The sequence below is a fragment of the Moschus berezovskii genome, chromosome 19 (genome assembly GCF_049115385.1).
Source record: "Moschus berezovskii isolate FMDL1 chromosome 19, NW_MosBer_1.0, whole genome shotgun sequence".
NCBI lineage: Eukaryota > Metazoa > Chordata > Mammalia > Artiodactyla > Moschidae > Moschus > Moschus berezovskii.
Genome location: NC_142478.1, coordinates 4,780,241 through 4,798,185, shown reverse-complemented (window position 1 = coordinate 4,798,185; position 17,945 = coordinate 4,780,241). Strand labels below are relative to the sequence as shown.

General features: G+C 40.1%; 1 protein-coding gene and 1 pseudogene across 9 annotated transcripts in view; both read right to left on the bottom strand.

The window, feature by feature from the left end:
* ARFIP1 (ARF interacting protein 1) overlaps window positions 1-17,945 on the bottom strand; it is a 146,016-nt gene that overhangs the window by 69,209 nt on the left and 58,862 nt on the right. Inside the window, exon 2 of one of the 9 annotated variants that reach the window (XM_088827912.1) lies at window positions 7,660-7,804. The exons of the other annotated variants lie outside the window; for them this stretch is intronic. The gene's annotated coding sequence lies outside the window, so the exon portion shown is untranslated. The remainder of the gene's footprint in view (window positions 1-7,659; window positions 7,805-17,945) is intronic. 9 annotated transcript variants of the gene reach the window in all.
* Window positions 8,991-10,616, bottom strand: LOC148774804 (lariat debranching enzyme pseudogene; annotated as a pseudogene).

Genomic DNA, 17,945 nt, shown 5'->3' with positions numbered 1-17,945 from the left:
CATCATCATTATCTAATCACCTTCATCACCCCAAAAAGAAACTGTGCCCATCAGAGCTCACTCCTCTTCTCCACCCTCCCCAGCCCCTCACCAACACTAGTGTGCTTTCTGGGTCCTGCTTACTCTGGTTGTCACTGTCGTTCAGTCAAGGCCAATTCTCTGCGACCCCGTGGCCTGCAGCACACCAGGCCTCCCTGTCCATCACCAACTCCCGGAGCTTGCTCAAACTCACGTCCATCGAGTCGGTGATGCCATCCCACCATCTCATCCTCTACTGTCCCCTTCTCTTGCCTTCAATCTTCCCCAGCATCAGGGTCTTTTCCAATGAGTCAGTTCTTCGCATCAGGTGGCCAAAGTATTACAGCTGCAGCATCAGTTCTTCCAAACAATATTCAAGGCTGATTTCTCTAGGAATGAGTGGTTTGATGTTCTTGCTGTCCAAGGGACTCTCAAGAGTCTTCTCCAGCACCACAATTTGAAAGCATCAATTCTTCAGTGCTCAGTCTTCTTTACAGTCCAACTCTCACATCCATACATGACTACTAGAAAAACCATAGCTTTCACCATACGTGGGCAACGTGACATCTCTGCTTTTTAACAGGCTGTCTAGGTTGGTCATAGTTTTTCTTCCAAGGAGCAAGTGTCTTTTAATTTCATGGCTACAGTCACCATCTGCAGTGATTCTGGAGCCCAGGAAAATAAAGTCTGTCACTGTTTCCACTGTTTCCCCATCTATTTGCCAGGAAGTGATGGGACTGGATGCCATGATCTTCGTTTTTTGAATGCTCAGTTTCAAGCCAGTTTTGGACATTATTCTATGTTCCTGGCTAGGTCAGATAGTAACTCTACGTTTAACTTTTCAAGGAACTGTCAGAACTGTCTTCTGAAAGGGTTGGACCATTTCACATTCCCAAAAGCAATGTAAGAAGGTTCTAATTTCTCCACATTTTCATCAATACTTGTTATTATCTGTCTTTCTGATTACAGTCAACCAGGCAGGTGTGAAGTAGTATCTTACTGAAGTGATGATTTACATTTCCCTGATGACTAATAATGCTGAGCATCTTTACATGTGCTTATTTGCATTTGAATATCTCCCCTGGAGAAATGTCTAGTCAAATCTATTGCCCCGTTTTTAACTGGGGCATCGATCATTTGACTGATACAGATAAAAATCACTGATCATTCATAGGACTTTTATTTTTTCCCCACTTTCTTGGCTGTTCACTTTCTTCATGGTGTTCTTTGAAGCACAAAAGTTTTAAAATTTGATAAAGTCTGATTTACCTATTCATTCTTTTGTTGCTTATGATTTTGGCATCATACATAAGAAACTAAAGTGCCTAATCCAAGGTTATAAAGATTCATCACTAAGTTTTTCTTCTAAGAGTTCTATAGTTTTAGCTCTTACATTTAAGTCATAGATCCATTTCAGTTAATTTCTAACTATGGTGAGGGCTATGGTGTGAGGTCTGCCTTCAAATTCCTTTTTCCCATGTGGATATCCAGTTGTCCCAGAACCATGTGTTGAAGACTATTCTTTCCACGGGCTTCCCAGGTGCCGTTAGTGGTAAGGAACCCACCTACTAATTCAGGAGATGTAAGAGATGCAGGTTCAATCCCTGGGTCAGGAAGATCCCCTGGAGGAGGTATGGCAACCCAGTCTACTGATCTTGCCTGGAGAATCTCATGGACAGAGGAGCCTGAAGAACTACAGTCCATAGGGTCACAAAGAGTCAGACACAACTGAAGTGACTTAGCATACATGCATTCTTGCCACACTGAAAACTGTCTTGGCACCCTTGCTGAAACTCAACTGGCCATAAATGTAGGGTCTATTTCTCTACTCTCAATTCTGTTCCACTGATCTGTATGTCATCCTTATGTCAATACCATATTGTTCCAATTACTGTAGCTTTGTGGTAGTAAGTTTTGAAATCACAAGTAATGAGTCCTACAACTCTGTTCTTCTTTTTCAATTCTCTGGGCATTCTGCATCCTTTGTGTTCACATCTGATCAGTTTGTCAATTTCTACAAAAAGAAAAAAGCCAGCTGCGATTCTGATAGACACTGTGCTGAATCTGATCAATTTGGGGAGATTCCCATCTGATCCATGAACGTGAGACACCCTTCCATTTATTTAGATCTTTTTTTAACTTCCTCCCACAATGTTCTGTAGTTTTTAGGACAATCTCACGGGCCACAGGGAGCCTTGGCCTGCCTGCCTGAGAGCGCACGCTTCCCCAGAGCGCAAGGAGAGGCTGCCGCCGTGACAGGCCCCATGTGCTGTAACTGGAGAGAGGAGCCCCACTCACTGCAGCCAGAGAAAGCCCACGCCCAGAGACCGAGACCCAACAGCAGTCACAAAGATAAATACACAAGGTGATATGGGCAAGATACCCAGTTCTTATGTTCGGGCACTCAGCTGAAGTTAGCCACTGCACTCCTCTGTTAAAGTCACCTTTATAACTAATCAGTGCTATCACTAATAATCACAATCGCGAACATTTCTTGAGAACTTACTATGTGCCAGGGACTGTTCCAAGCACTTTACATACAGTTGGTCCTCACTCTGCATGACAGGGCAAGATCAAGATGGTAAAAATAAACAAGCAGGTTGAAACCATGCAAAGTGGTTAACGGGAAAAACCAATCATTCCATGAACTTCAAAAATTCATCTCAAAACTTTAAAAATTCTTTCCTTGCTTATGTTGTTAAGTGAGCTTTCACTAAGTTCCTCTGGCTCAAATCTAGAGCTCCTCAAACAGTGTAGCAGTGCCAACAGACCTATGGGTCAGCTATTTCCTCTACAACTTGTTAGTTCTGATTTGAATTTCACTCCTTCCACTGTTACCGTTTTTTATTTATTTGCTGTACTTCTATCTTCGTTCACCCATCCCCTTTTGCTTATCCACTTCTGTAAAATATCACATGGGTTTATGAGCAAGATACAAGGTGATAGATAACACAGCCACATGATTTGCTATCTGTGTATAACAGCAAATATAGTGACCATCACCGAAAGACTTTGAAAGTGATATGATTACACAATAATCATGATATGCGTTGGTATTTATAGGCTAAGTTTGTACTTTACACTGCTGCTGCTGCTAAGTTGCTTCAGTTGTGTCCGACTCTGTGTGACCCCACAGACGGCAGCCCACTAGGCTCGCCCATCCCTGGGATTCTCCAGGCAAGAACACTGGAGTGGGATGCCATTGCTTTCTCCGTGTACTTTATATAATTACACTTAATACAATGTGGTGACAGCAATCTGAGCTGTGGTGTTGGGGACAGGCAATATTTAATTAAACCAGAGCAATCAAAATTAGAAGAAGGCAATGGCAACCCACTCCAGTACTCTTGCCTGGAAAATCCCATGGGTGGGGGAGTCTGGTAGGCTGCAGTCCATGGGGTCGCTAAGAGTCGGACACGACTGAGTGACTTCCCTTTCACTTTTCACTTTCATGCACTGGAGAAGGAAATGGCAACCCACTCCAGTGTTCTTGTCTGGAGAATCCCAGGGACAGGGGAGCCTGGTGGGCTGCCGTCTATGGGGTCACACAGAGTTGGACACAACTGATGCGACTTAGCAGCAGCAGCAACTAAAATTAATACATTTGGAACTATAAATGGAAGAACTGCCTAAAATAACCTCATTTAGTAGTATTATCACTACTATTTTACAAAGGGGAAAAAGGCCACACAAAAATAGGACTAAGCATAAAAAAAATATTAATTAATGTATCATAAATGTAAATAGCTACAAGCAATTTATTAGAGACTCAGAATTTATTTTACCTAGTATGTTTTCTTTAAACAATTTAGTTAACAAATATCTTTTAAAACTCATTATTTCACAATCTGCTCAAGTTTAAACATACTAATGCAAATACATTCTCCACTCGTAATTTCCTGCTGGCGCAAAAGAGATGACAACTGCCATTCTGTTCCACTTATATTCTAGTGTCAATTAAAATCTCTTGTCTCAGGACATCTTTGCCATCAGTGTAGTGTTTTGGGGGAGCACTTTGAATTAAAAGCACTCTTTACCCTCACTGTTACTTACTTCCTATTTTAAAACCAAATCTCTGAGTCTGTTCATTTTGCTGAATAAATCTTTACCTTCCCAGTTTATTTTGTAATATACTAATATACTAAATTAACGGTTTATCGGAGAAGGCAATGGCAAGCCACTCCAGTACTCTTGCCTGGAAAATCCCATGGATGGAGGAGCCTGGTGGGCTGGGTCCGTGGGGTTGCTGGGTCGGACACGACTGAGCGACTTCACTTTCATGCATTGGAGAAGGAAATGGCAACCCACTCCAGTGTTGTTCTTGCCTGGAGAATCCCAGGGATGGGGGATTCCATCTATGGGGTCACACAGAGTCGGACACGACTGAAGTGACTTAGCAGCAGCAGCAGTTTTAAATATCAGTGATCCTTTTATTTGTATTTACATTAAAACCACATATAAAAACCAGATAATCATCACTTCAGTTCAGTTCAGTCGCTCAGTCGTGACTGACTCTTTGTGACCCCATGATCACAGCACGCCAGGCCTCCCTGTCCATCACCAACTCCCGGAGTTCACTCAAACTCATATCTATCGAGTCGGTGATGCCATCCAGCCATCTCACTTACAAAATAAATAATGTCAAAGCACCAAGATATTTCTTAAACTTTATCAATCTGGTTATTAAGGTCAATTATTTATAGGGTGGTTTCCCTAGATACTGCTTTGCTCCTTGTCTTGACAGCTTTTCAGCTCTCCATAAGTAAAAATGTACTGAAGATATCTCTCAAAATACGAGGGTAAAAAACCGTAAAGAACATACAAAGGGGAAGAGAGGTCCAAGAGAGCTCTGTTTACTGTATTCTCAGAACTTAACTGAAAGAGCTCTGCTCATTTGAATCATCTGTCCTGTCACAAAATAGTGTGCAAATTCCCAAAAAAGAGATACAGTAGCAGTAGTTGGAAAGACAGGAGACAGTAACAGGTTCAATAGTAAATTTGATGTATACCTCTAACTCCCTAAGTTTTCAGGAAGTTAAGGGATGCTTCCATTTTGCCATGCGTGGTTTCTGGAAGAAACAACTTCTGGCTGTCTGAGGATATTACATTTCACTCAAACCTCTCCCAGTGGTCTCCCCAAGGGTCCTTTACTCAACAAAAAGTTCTTTCAGAAAAAAAGCCTCCTGTCCTTTATGTAAAACAGCTGTAACATCTGAAAAGCACTACAGCTCCTCTGCTTAAATTGTTAGTAACAGAAGGAGCCTAACCAAAGTGGTAGGAATAGGTCCATTCAGAGTGTGAACAGAACTATCATTCTGATAGCTGTCTGACTGTTAAGCTGCTCCAACACAAAATGATACGCTCTACAAGAGAGGAATGCATGACTTGTGAGAAAACACCCAGTATTTCATGAGCCTGTTGAACGCGCTCTGTAAAACACATATTCTGTAAGTGATATAATTTAGCCTCATAGTTCACAAGAACTTTAAAATGTGTTTTTACATAACTCTTAAATGTTTAACATGTCTCAGTGGTGAGGCTGTGACTACCTTAGTAACTTTTAAATTAACTGCTGCAGCATTTCCTTCCACAGTTTCCAGAATACATTTGGGAGACAATGAGCCTATTTGCAACCAACAATGTAAAATCCCTTCTCTGCATTTTCATATTGCTCACATTCAACTCAAGGTTTAAGGCTTTACAAAGTTGTGCTTAACAACTGTACAATAAAACAGTATAAACGTGAACTTTCTATTCAAGCTGCTAGGATAATACTATAATACTGGAGTATTTAATAGTTTTTAAAAATAAATCTTCAAACAATTAAAATATAGTGCTTTTGTCAAAAAAAGTTTCACGCATAGTTTCTTTTCAAAGGACAGAAGTTAATACTTGTAGTTACAGCTTCCATAAAGCTGTGAAGGGCTGGCTCATTTTCAACCAAAATGACTCGCTTCCATTTGCACATTTTAACAGAGGTAAGAATAAGTCTGAGGTTAAAAATGTAACCTTATAATTTAGCACAAAAATCTACTTTTGAACTAAAGTTAGTGCAAAATTAACAATTAAAAACCAAATGTTCGGCAATTAATAAGATGCACAACACTACAATGAAGCAGAACTAGAGATTTATTCATGAGAATTCCCTTTTTACTCAGAGAGGGAGGAGGCAAAAGCTTAAGAGGGAGGCATTTGCTAGGCATGCACTGTAAGCACCAACCATCTGTACGGATTCTCCGAGCACTCTATAAACTGCAGACTCTTCGCCCTAGTTTCCTCACGCTGCACTTTCCCGGTTTTCCTCCTATCTGCACCTTTAAAAATGGCCTGGGGTCCTTTACAGGCTCTAGTTTCTCTACTGAGAGCAAAATCCAAAGTCTCACTTCCCTTCTTTCCGTGGTGACCTAACTGAAACATCTCCCTTGTCTCTAGTCTCGTCAGCCTTGAAACGGATTCCCTGAACAGTAGGCAGAAACAACTTTCTACAATGCAAATGCCATGAGGCCCTTCAAGATTTCACATCATTTTGGGTCAAGTCTGAAGTCCTCCACTTTTAGGTAAAGTCAGAACCTCCACGTGGTTCTGAGGTTTCCCAGAACCTTATCCCTACTTACCTCCTCAGGTGCATTTCTCACACCTCTGCCCCATTATCCCCCACTCCAACAATGGTGAATGTTCAATTCAGTGCTCTCCTACTGATGGGACTCCTTTATCCTTCTTCGTCTGGTTCGTTCATCCTCTAGATTTGGCTTGGCGAGCTATTCCCTAGTTGTCCACACCCTTTCTCTCACACCATGCTACACCAGGCTAAGAACATCACCTCTCACACGGCAGCAACATTATCTGCCTGTATTCTCTCTTCCTGAAGACAGCAAGCTCCCTAAGACCATCTATCTTATTCCTTTCTGGCATTAATATCATTGAGCAGATATACAATACTAATACTTCATTTAATTTTCTCAATTTACACACCTTTTCTCATTCTTCAAAATGGATAAAACCTTCCATAGCATTTATATAATTTCAAAAGAAACAGCTTGAAAATGTTGTGCTAAATATTCTATGAACTCTGGCAATTTTAAATCCCCTTTTGTTGTTTTAATCGTTAGCTACTTATAAGGAGCATCTGCCAGAAGCAAAGGTGTTGTTCACCAGACTTCCACATTCCCAATTTGGCTGAAGCATACTACGACATCCTCAGCCTCCTCACGGTGTCCTCTCTGACAATTACACTGGGTCAGAGCGGACTAATTCCCAACATTCTGTTTATCAAGCAGGCAGAGGGAGGGCCAGCATTTTCTCAGCTCTCCACTGTAAACTGCCAGTTCTCAAACTTTAGCTTGGGTAAGAATCATCTGAGAAAACTACTTAAAACGCAGTTCTTAGCTGCCTGCTGTAATTCTTGTTAAGTTGGAGGGTGGAGCCCAGGAGTCCGAATTTCAAACAAGTAACCCGGCCGGTTCTGCTACAGGAGCTCCTCTATCTGCGTCCTGAGGGCTCTGCCGCAGGGAACTGCTGCAGGAACTGCTCTATCTGCATCCTGAGGGCTCTGCCGCAGGGACCTGCCTTCTGTGCTTGTGCGGCTCGCTGCCACCCCTCGCCACCCTGCGGACGCCCAGACGACTCCACTCCGCCACTTACCTTCTCCTCAGCCAATCCAGGGTGCCGACACACCCAGGCTTTCTGTTCTGTCCACAACTCCTACTATTATCCTGGGTGTTTCCAATGTTTTGCACGCTACATGGGGCACACTTTCAGGGGATGATTCTATGTTCAGTCTGCAATCCTTCCAAAGCAATAATGTAAGGCATCTAATATGAGTTTTCATTGCTCATCAAAAACATTCTACTAATGGCACATATATCATGTGGTATGTTGCGTTTTTATAAAAAATATAAATTGTGAAATACTTGAAGTAAAGTCTACTGCATGAGTCCGTCTACCTACATTGATGTAGGATGATGGCCTGTAGTAATAAGTCTGTAAAGATGTATAATTTTTCCCCCTCAGTATGCTTTAGGAAGCCTAAGGGAGGTAGTTTGATTCAGATTTGGTGATATGTGGTTAGACACGGGGCCAAAAAAGTGTAATGGCAGATAAAAAAATATACTCAACTAATACAATACACCCAACCTACACTTACATCTCAGCTACACTGCCTTTCACCTTTCACGCCCAGTTCTACTTAGCAACTGGGACTCCCAGGGCCACTCTTTGAACCTTGTCATTGCTCAGGAAGCAACGCTTTTGGAATTTTAAACCTAACAACTTATTTTATGACCACAGTCTCCTCCCATATCTGTCATTCCACATGATCCAGACAGCAAATCTCCCGGCTCGCCTGCTTTCCCCATCTCAGCAACACACACACATACACACACATATGCACACACAATCTCAGCCTCACTTCTCTCTCCCTGCCCGCTTCCCTTTCAGTCTCTCAACAAACTTTTAACAAGAATTTAAAGCATCACTATCTTCTGACAGTTTACTGTCTATTCTCTTGGTCCCACCCCAACCCCTGCAGCCAGACTACGGTCTCAATTCTAAGTAGTACTGAAATTTGATAAGAATGAAATCATGTACCAATTTGCATCAAGAAAATTCCGAATTCACTCAAAAACTATAACAATTTCTACTAGATAGTGAAAGCTGTCCATGATAGCATTTGTTTATAAAGGCACAATCTAAAAATTATAATTAAGATACACAGGGCTGCAGCCTTTCATTAAAAATTATGTTTATTCACAATTTTCTATTTCCCAAACAGGAATACAAATCCAGAGTTATTTATTTATTTTTTTTTTAAATATATGAAATTTTAATATCCTTTTATCTGAAATATACAAAGTTCTAGAGATAAAGTCGATATCTAACTAAAACATTCTTATGTAACGTCATTATTACAAACTTAAGTCTTGAGTCAAAGATCCAATTCTAAAAATATAGTCTTAAAAAGCATGTATCTACATATAATACTAAGACAAGTAAACTGTCTCAGGCTGTATCATTATCATCCACTGCGGCATAGATGGCTTGATTCCTTCTCTTGATTTTCTTTCTTTGTTCAGGTTCATGTTCATCACTCAGCCTCTTCAATGGCACCGTGGTTAAGTCCTTTCCATCCCCCAAGTCCACAAGGTCACTGGAATTCCCCTCCTTGCACACTGGGGAACCCAGTGAATCGTCAGAAGACACAGTCATGGAACCTGGCAAGATCCTGATTTCAGAGAAGCTTGCAGAAAAGTCAGAGGCTTGATCAGAAGACGGTTCTACAGACGGTGTATTCATGTCACTGTGTGCACTCACAATACTATCATCACACTCCTCTTCTTCATCTAACACGATCTCATCTGGATTAATAGAGGACAGGGCAGATGTGTCTGTGTTATATTCACTAGGGTCTTCTCCAGAGTCATTACCCTCCACGTCATCCTGCCCTTCATAGTCACCACACAAATGCTGGTCTTCCTTGGCCGTCTGAAGCCTGACATTAATGTCTGTGATGCCAAGTTGGGCACAAAATTCAGTCGTCTGAGGATTGATCCTATGAACCAACTGCATCTGTGTCTGCGGCTTGCTAGGGTCATAACAAGCAGCTGTTATACTAAAGTTATTTGGAACTTTGAGGTCATGGTTCAGTTTCTCCAGTACTTCATTAATTGCTTCCTTTGTTGCACTGTAATCCCATCTTGTATGCAGGCCATTATTTTCAGGCATATTCCACAGGCGTTCAGTCACATTAATAAGATCATTAGTAGCCCTGAGAATAGTGAGCCATTCAGCATCATATTCCAAGTAATCAGGAGCACTGGGGTCATGTTCTACTTCTATTACCTGAAGAAAGTCTCTGTGTGGTAAGCACTTGTCCAAGGCTAGAAATTTGGTTGCTTTGGTTGACTGTCCTTTATCCATGGTCTGGTGCTGCATCAAAGCTGCAAACTTTACATGCAGATGGGCGGAAAACCAGTAAGTAGGTTTTAAGTGCTCTAAAAGCTCGGAGGCAGCAGGACTTCCTAGTGTGTTATTTTCCACTTCTTGTCGGAAAAAAGATTTAGTCTTAAGAAGTTGCTTCTTATTTCCATAATGATAGATACTTCTTGGCCAATCATGAGATAAGAATATGTCCATAGGCTGCTTCAGCTGTTTTAATTTGTAGACTTCAATATTTCTCACATGATATATACTCCTTATTGTAGCTGCATTATAAGGGGGGCACTCAAAATGACCTTTTCGATAGTCATGAGATTTAAAGATGCCAGAGATTCCACCAATCCTTACTCCTCGGTATTTTACTACTCCTGCCAAACCTGTAGAAGGTTTGCATGTGGCGGTACTTGGGCGGCACGGCCATGCAGCGCAGGTCGGCCTCGTTGCGCACTGCCTGGAAGTCGCCGCAGCAGAGCAGAAGGTCTATCCGCCCCGGGCCGAGCCGCTCCGCCAGCGCCAGCGTCTCATAAATCTTGTCCAGCTCGCCGTGGCAGCAGCCGGCCACAGCCACGCGCATCCTGCCGGTCCGAAGAGGGAAGCGCTGCCCGCAACCCCTTAACCAGAACCAGCCCAGGACAGACGGCGAAGACCAGACTGAACTCACCACCCGCCCGCCTTTCCTGACATGCCGCCTCCCGCAATTGAGTCTCCAATAGTATAATTCCAGAGTTATTTAATAGATGTATATATAATAAACACATTTTAAAATTAATTTGTGGTAACAGTACTAACAATATATTCTATACTTTAAAAAGCAAATATTAAAATGAATCTGTTTGCAAGGATTAAACAATCCTTGAAAAACATCTGCCATACCTTTAAAAGTGTCCAAGATATATATCTGGTAAAAACTGGCCTTCGGGAAAAGCTCTCATCAAATGTTACTGAGCTACTAAATTTTTCAGGTAACGCAGAAACATTCATCACATGCTATTCAAACTCCAGGGTAGGATGACTGAGGTAGAAAATATGTTAAATTTAAGTCAAACAAAAACTCAATCTTTTATTGAAAAATTACTGTGATCTATAAGCTGTACAGAGTGCATATACTATCTCTGTCCTAAATGTAACTGCAAGCTCTTGGGAAAAGCAGACACATAAATGGACAGTTACATTATTAAGGTGATTGGAGGAAATATGTTCAAAACAGGCTCTTATAATTCCTATTCTTCCATTCTTTCTCAAGTCTTTAGACTGCTAACATATATTATCCAAACTGATAAGTACAGGGGAATGGAGAAACAATTTAACAAAACAACAACAAAAAAGAGTAAAAGAAAAGTAACAATTAAAACTTTCAAAACAAAATTTCCAGCAGCAACAACAGCAATGACCACGACGCATGCTGGAAAACTGAGGACACAGGATGTGTCGTCTAAAAGTATATTCTTCCTGTTGCTCCACGTAACTCCTGAAACCGTGTTTCTAGTTCTCATTCTAATATTTGTTCACTCATCCACCAAACATCTAATGAAAGCCTGATTATCAATTACGTGCAGCACTGCTGCCAGGCCCTGGAGATCAGGTAATGAACGACATTCCTGGCGACACTGTACTTATAGCCAATCACACAAGTTTTTGGTAGAGTCAGTCAAGGTAGGCAATTTCATCATAACCTCAGGGCCCCTTTTCCTCAGTTGTAAACTAAAGTAGTGAGATTCAGGGATCTTCGAGGTACTTCTATTGAATTAACATTCTGTCATTTAACTCAAAACTTGTAGACCAGGAATAGTTAAGACATAGGGAACCCAAGGATCTACAGGCAGAATTCAAGTGATCCTAAACTCCTTGAAATTGAACACAAGATTTGGCAGTTTTGTATATATGTACGTTTTTCTAAAGACAAGGTCCATAGGTGGAAAAAGCTAAATTAGGAATTTTAGTTTTGGGCCTACCAGAGGAAAAGTTTTATTTTAGCTAAGGTAATTTTTCTAAATCTGCCAAATATAACTTAATTCACAAGAAGTTTCAATTTAACTCACAAAGAGCTAATCTTTGCTTCTTTAAACTCATGGTACAAATTGCACATTTCTAACCTAATATTTTGATCAGCACTATAGGACTAATGCTGAAAATCCAGTATTTTGGTCATCTGATACAAACAGCTGACTCACTGGAAAAGTAACTAATGCTGGGAAAGATAGAGGGTAGAAGGAGAAGAGGGTGTCAGAGGATGAGATGGCTGGATGGCATCACCGATGCAATGGACATGAACTTGGGCAAACTTCAGGAGATGGTGAGGGAGAGGGAGGCCTGGCGTGCTGCAGTCCATGGGGTCGCAAAGAGTCGGACACGACTGGGTGACTGAACAACAATATAACAGAATAAATTATAAATAACATGTAGCTTATAAGTAAAAGAGTAATTTACATTCTTTAGAGATTAAACTTTACTCTTTTAAAAATACCAATTGCTTTTTATTTAGAAACAAAAATAGTTTTGCTGTAAAAAACTGCAATAATACGAAGATTATCATCCTATTCTCTCTTCACATAGCTGTTGCCCTCTACGACAAGTAACAAACCTCGAAACATTAACAAGTGTTAAGCTGCTACCAGGGAATTTCTAGGGCAAATTCTCCTATTATATCCTCTATTTCAATGTGAATGTTGAGATAAAGTCCACCAGGGCCTTTCACAATAGGAGACTAAGAAGGGAAATGAAATGAAAAAGGAAACCGCGGCAGTAAGACACAGAAAGAACAGAAGCATTTACACTCTCACTGCCTGGGCCACAGTGACACCAACTGGCCAGCCAAGTAACGGCAACTTAATGCGCCATCATCTTAACTTTTGGCTCAGATGGTAGAGAATCTGCTTGAAATTCAGAAGACCCAGATTCGATCCCTAGGTCGGGAAGAGCCCCTGGAGGAGGGAATGGCTACCCACTCCAGTGTTCTGGCCTGGAGAATTCCATGGACAGAGGAGCCTGGCAGGCTACAGTCCATGGGGTCGTGGAGTCGGACACAACTGAGCAACAAACACGTTCATATCATATATATATATAATTTTTTATAATACTTTATACTTTTAAAAGTGTAATATGCATTAAATAAAAGCCATTATATGATTTATTTTATTGTTATCAATTTTTAAAATTGAAGGATAGTTTATTTACAATGTGACAATATAATTTTAAACATCAAGTATGTATAAAAGAAGATGTATATTAGTAAAACATGCTTTTAAAACTAGAAAACTCTAGTTATGAGGTAGTTTTTTATATAATCTCTTTACTAGTCTACATAATGCTAAGCAATATTTAATACATTATACACACTTACTTTCTCCATGAACTTTTATCTATTTGAAAACAGAAACATGAATTTGACATTAAATATTGATAAAATTTCCCTTTTATTGCTCAGGAAAATAAAGGAGTGTGCCAAAACATCGGTAAATATATGCCTAACAGATCTTGAGTGTAATTTATTTAAAAGTCAAAAGATGCTACTGAAATACTGTTTTCACTCATAGTAAAAGGGATCATAGAAGTGATTTTTATTTTAAAATACTAAATATGTAAGAAACTCTCATGATACATTTTTTCTTTCATAAGAGCAGGTACAAAAAGAAGCTAAATGATGTTGAACTTCTTTACGGAGGTAAAGTAGGGTGTACTGGTTGACTGAATTATTGCTTCCAAGGAGTCTTGCCTACTGGTAAGTGAAGTGAAAGTCACTCAGTCATGTCCGACTCTTTACGACCCCATGGACTATGCAGTCCATGGCATTCTCCAGGCCACAATACCAGAGTGGGTAGCCTTTCCCTTCTCCAGGGGATCTTCCCAACCCAGGGATCAAACCCAGGTCTCCCGCATTGCGGGTGGGTTCTTTACCAGCTGAGTCACAAGGGAAGCCCAAGAATAATGGAGTATGTAGCCTATCCCTTCTCCAGTGGATCTTCCTGACCCAGGAATCAAACTGGGGTCTCCTGCACTGCAGGCGGAATCTTTACCAACTGAGCTATGAGATAAGAACTTTGACTACCGGTAAAGTTCATAACTATTAAGAGACCTCCAGGACAACATATCCTTTTTTCCTTCTCTATCCCTCAATAGAAAATGAAATAACATTATAAGGGAATCTCCAAAAAGAGAATTAGACATTAAGTAAGAAGTTAACTTATAAAGCAGCAAGTTAACTGGTTTTGACTATGTAAGCAAAGAAAAAATTGAAATCATTCCAAGCATCTTTTCTGACCACAATGCAGTAAGATTAGATCTCAGTTACGGGAGAAAAACCATTAAAAATGCCAACATATGAAGGCTGAACAACACGCGGCTGAATAATGAACAAATCATAGAAGAAATCAAAAGAGAAATCAAAATATGCATAGAAATGAATGAAAATGAAAACACAACAACCCAAAACCTCTGGGACACTGTAAAAGCAGTGCTAAGGGGGAAGTTCACAGCAATACAGGCACACCTCAAGAAACAAGAAAAAAGTCAACTAAATAACCTAACTCTACATCTAAAGAAACTAGAAAAGGAAGAAATGAAGAACCCCAGGGTCAGTAGAAGGAAAGAAATCGTAAAAATTAGGGCAGACATAAATGCAAAAGAAACAAAAGAGACCATAGCAAAAATCAACAAAGCCAAAAGCTGCTTCTTTGAGAAGGTAAATAAAATTAACAAAGCACTAGCCAGACTCATCAAGAAACAAAGGGAGAAGAACCAAATCAATAAAATTAGAAATGAAAATGGAGAGATCACAACCAACAACACAGAAATACAAAGGATTATTAGAGAATACTATCAGCAATTATATGGCAATAAAATGAATAACCTGGAAGAAATGGACAAATTCCTAGAAAAGTACAACTTTCCAAAACTGAACCAGGAAGAAATAGAAAATCTGAACAGACCCATCACAAGCACAGAACTAGAGGCTGTAATCAAGAAATCTTCCAGCAAACAAAAGCCCAGGTCCAGACGGCTTCACAGCCAAATTCTACCAAAAATTTAGAGAAGAGCTAACACCTATTCTACTCAAACTCTTCAAAAAATTGCTGAGGAAGGGAAACTTCCAAACTCATGCTATGAGGCCACCATCACCTAATCCCAAAACCTGGTAAAGATCCCACAAAAAAAGGAAACTACAGGCCAATATCACTGATGAACATAGATGCGAAAATCCTTAACAAAATTCTAGCAATCAGAATCCAACAACACATTAAGAAGATCATACATCATGACCAAGTGGGCTTGATCCCAGGAATGCAAGGATTTTTCAATATCCGCAAATCAATCAACGTACTACACCACATTAACAAACTGAAAAATAAAAATCATATGATTATCTCAATAGATGCAGAGAAAGCCTTTGACAAAATTCAACATCCATTTATGATAAAAACCCTCCAGAAAGTGGGAATAGAAGGGACATATATCAACATAGTAAAAGCTATATATGACAAACCCACAGCAAACATTATCCTCAATGGTGAAAAACTGAAAGCATTTCCTGTAAAGTCAGCAACAAGACAAGGGTGTCCACTCTCACCACTACTACTCAACATAGTTCTGGAAGTTTCAGCAATCAGAGCAGAAAAAGACATAAAAGGAATACAAATTGGAAAAGAAGAAGTAAAACTTTCACTGTTCACTGATGACATGATCCTCTACACAGAAAACCCTGAAGACTCTACCAGAAAACTACTACAGCTAATCAATGAATACAGTAAAGTTGCAGGATATAAAATCAACACACAGAAATCCCTTGTATTCCTGTACACTAATAATGAGAAAATAGAAAGAGCAATTAAGGAAACTATTCCATTCACTGTTGCAATGAAAAGAATTAAATACTTAGGAATATATCTACCTAAGGAAACAAAAGACTTGTACATAGAAAACTATAAAACACTAGTGAAAGTAATCAGAGGACACTAATAGATGGAGAAATATACCGTGTTCATGGATTGGAAGAATAAATATTGTAAAAATGAGTATACTACCCAAAGTAATTTATACATTCAATGCAATCCCTATCAAGCTACCAACGATATTTTTCACAGAACTAGAACAAATAATCTCACAATTTGTATGGAAATACAAAAAACCTTGAATAGCCAAAGCAATCTTGAGGAAGAAAAATGGAACTGGGGGAATCAACCTGCCGGACTTCAGGCTCTACTACAAAGCCACAGTCATCAAGACAGTATGGTACTGGCATAAAGACAGAAATATAGATCAATGGAACAAAATAGAAAGCCCAGGATAAATCCATGCACCTATGGACACCTTATCTTTGACAAAGGAGGCAAGAATATAAAATGGAGAAAAGACAGTCTCTTTAACAAGTGGTGCTGGGAAAACTGGACAGCCACTTGTAAAAGAATGAAACTAGAACACTTCCTGACACCATACACAAAAATAAACTCAAAATGCATTAGAGAGCTAAATGTAAGACCAGAAACTATAAAACTCCTAGAGGAGAACGTAGGCAAAACACTCTCTGACATAAATCACAGCAGGATCCTCCAAGACCTCCCAGAATATTGGAAATAAAAGCAAAAATCAACAAATGGGACCTAATTAAAATCAAAAGCTTCTGCACAGCAAAGGAAACTATAAGCAAGGTGAAAAGACAGCCTTCAGAATGGGAGAAAATAATAGCAAATGAAGCAACGGATAAAGGATTAATCTCCAAAATATACAAGCAGCTCCTGCAGCTCAATTCCAGAAAAATAAATGACCCAATCAAAAAATGGGCCAAAGAACTAAACAGACATTTCTCCAAAGAAGACATACAGATGGCTAACAAACACATGAAAAAATGCCCAACATCCCTCATAATCAGAGAAATGCAGATCAAAACCACAATGAGATACCATTTCACACCAGTCTGAATGGCTGCTATCCAAAAGTCTGCTGCTGCTGCTGCTGCTAAGTCACTTCAGTCATGTCCGACTCTGTGTGACCCCACTGACAGCAGCCCACCAGGCTCCCCCGTCCCTGGGATTCTCCAGGCAAGAACATGCAATAAATGCTGGAGAGGGTGTGGAGAGAAGGGAACCCTCTTACACTGTTGGTGGGAATGCAAACTAGTACAGCCACTATGGAGAACAGTGTGGAGATTCCTCAAAAAACTGGAAAGAGAACTGCCAGATGATCCAGCAATCACACTCCTGGGCATACACACCGAGGAAACCAGAATTGAAAGAGACACATGTACTCCAATGTTCATCGTAGCACTGTTTATAATAGCCAGGACATGGAAGCAACCTAGATGTCCATCTGCAGACGAATGGATAAGAAAGCTTTGGTACTTATACACAATGGAGTATTACTCAGCCATTAAAAAGAATGCATTTGAATCAGTTCTAATGAGGTGGATGAAACTAGAGCCTATTATACAGAGTGAAGTAAGCCAGAAAGAAAAACACCAATACAATATACTAACGCATATATATGGAATTTAGAAAGATGCAAATGATAACCCTGTATACGTGACAGCAAAAGAGACACAGACGTATAGAACAGTCTTTGGGACTCTGTGGGAGAGGGTGAGGGTGGGATGGTTTGGGAGAATGGCATTGAAACATGTATATTATCATATGTGAAACGAATCGCCAGTTCAGGGTCGATGCATGTTACAGGATGCTCGGGGCTGGTATGCGGGGATGACCCAGAGGGAGGATAAGGGGAGGAGCGAGGTGGGAGGGGGCTTCGGGAGGTTCATGTCAATGTATGGCAAAACCAACCAATATAATATTGTAAAATAATTAGCCTCCAATAAAAATAAAATAAAACCAAAAAAATAAAATAAAATAACATTATAGGGGAATCTCCAAAAAGAGAATTAGACATTAAGTAAGAAGTTAACTTATAAAGCAGCAAGTTAACTGGCTTTGACTATGTAAGCAAAGAACTTACACAGATACATGAGTTAATTCACTTCACTCTAAAAAGACTCTAAAGTTAAAATTTGA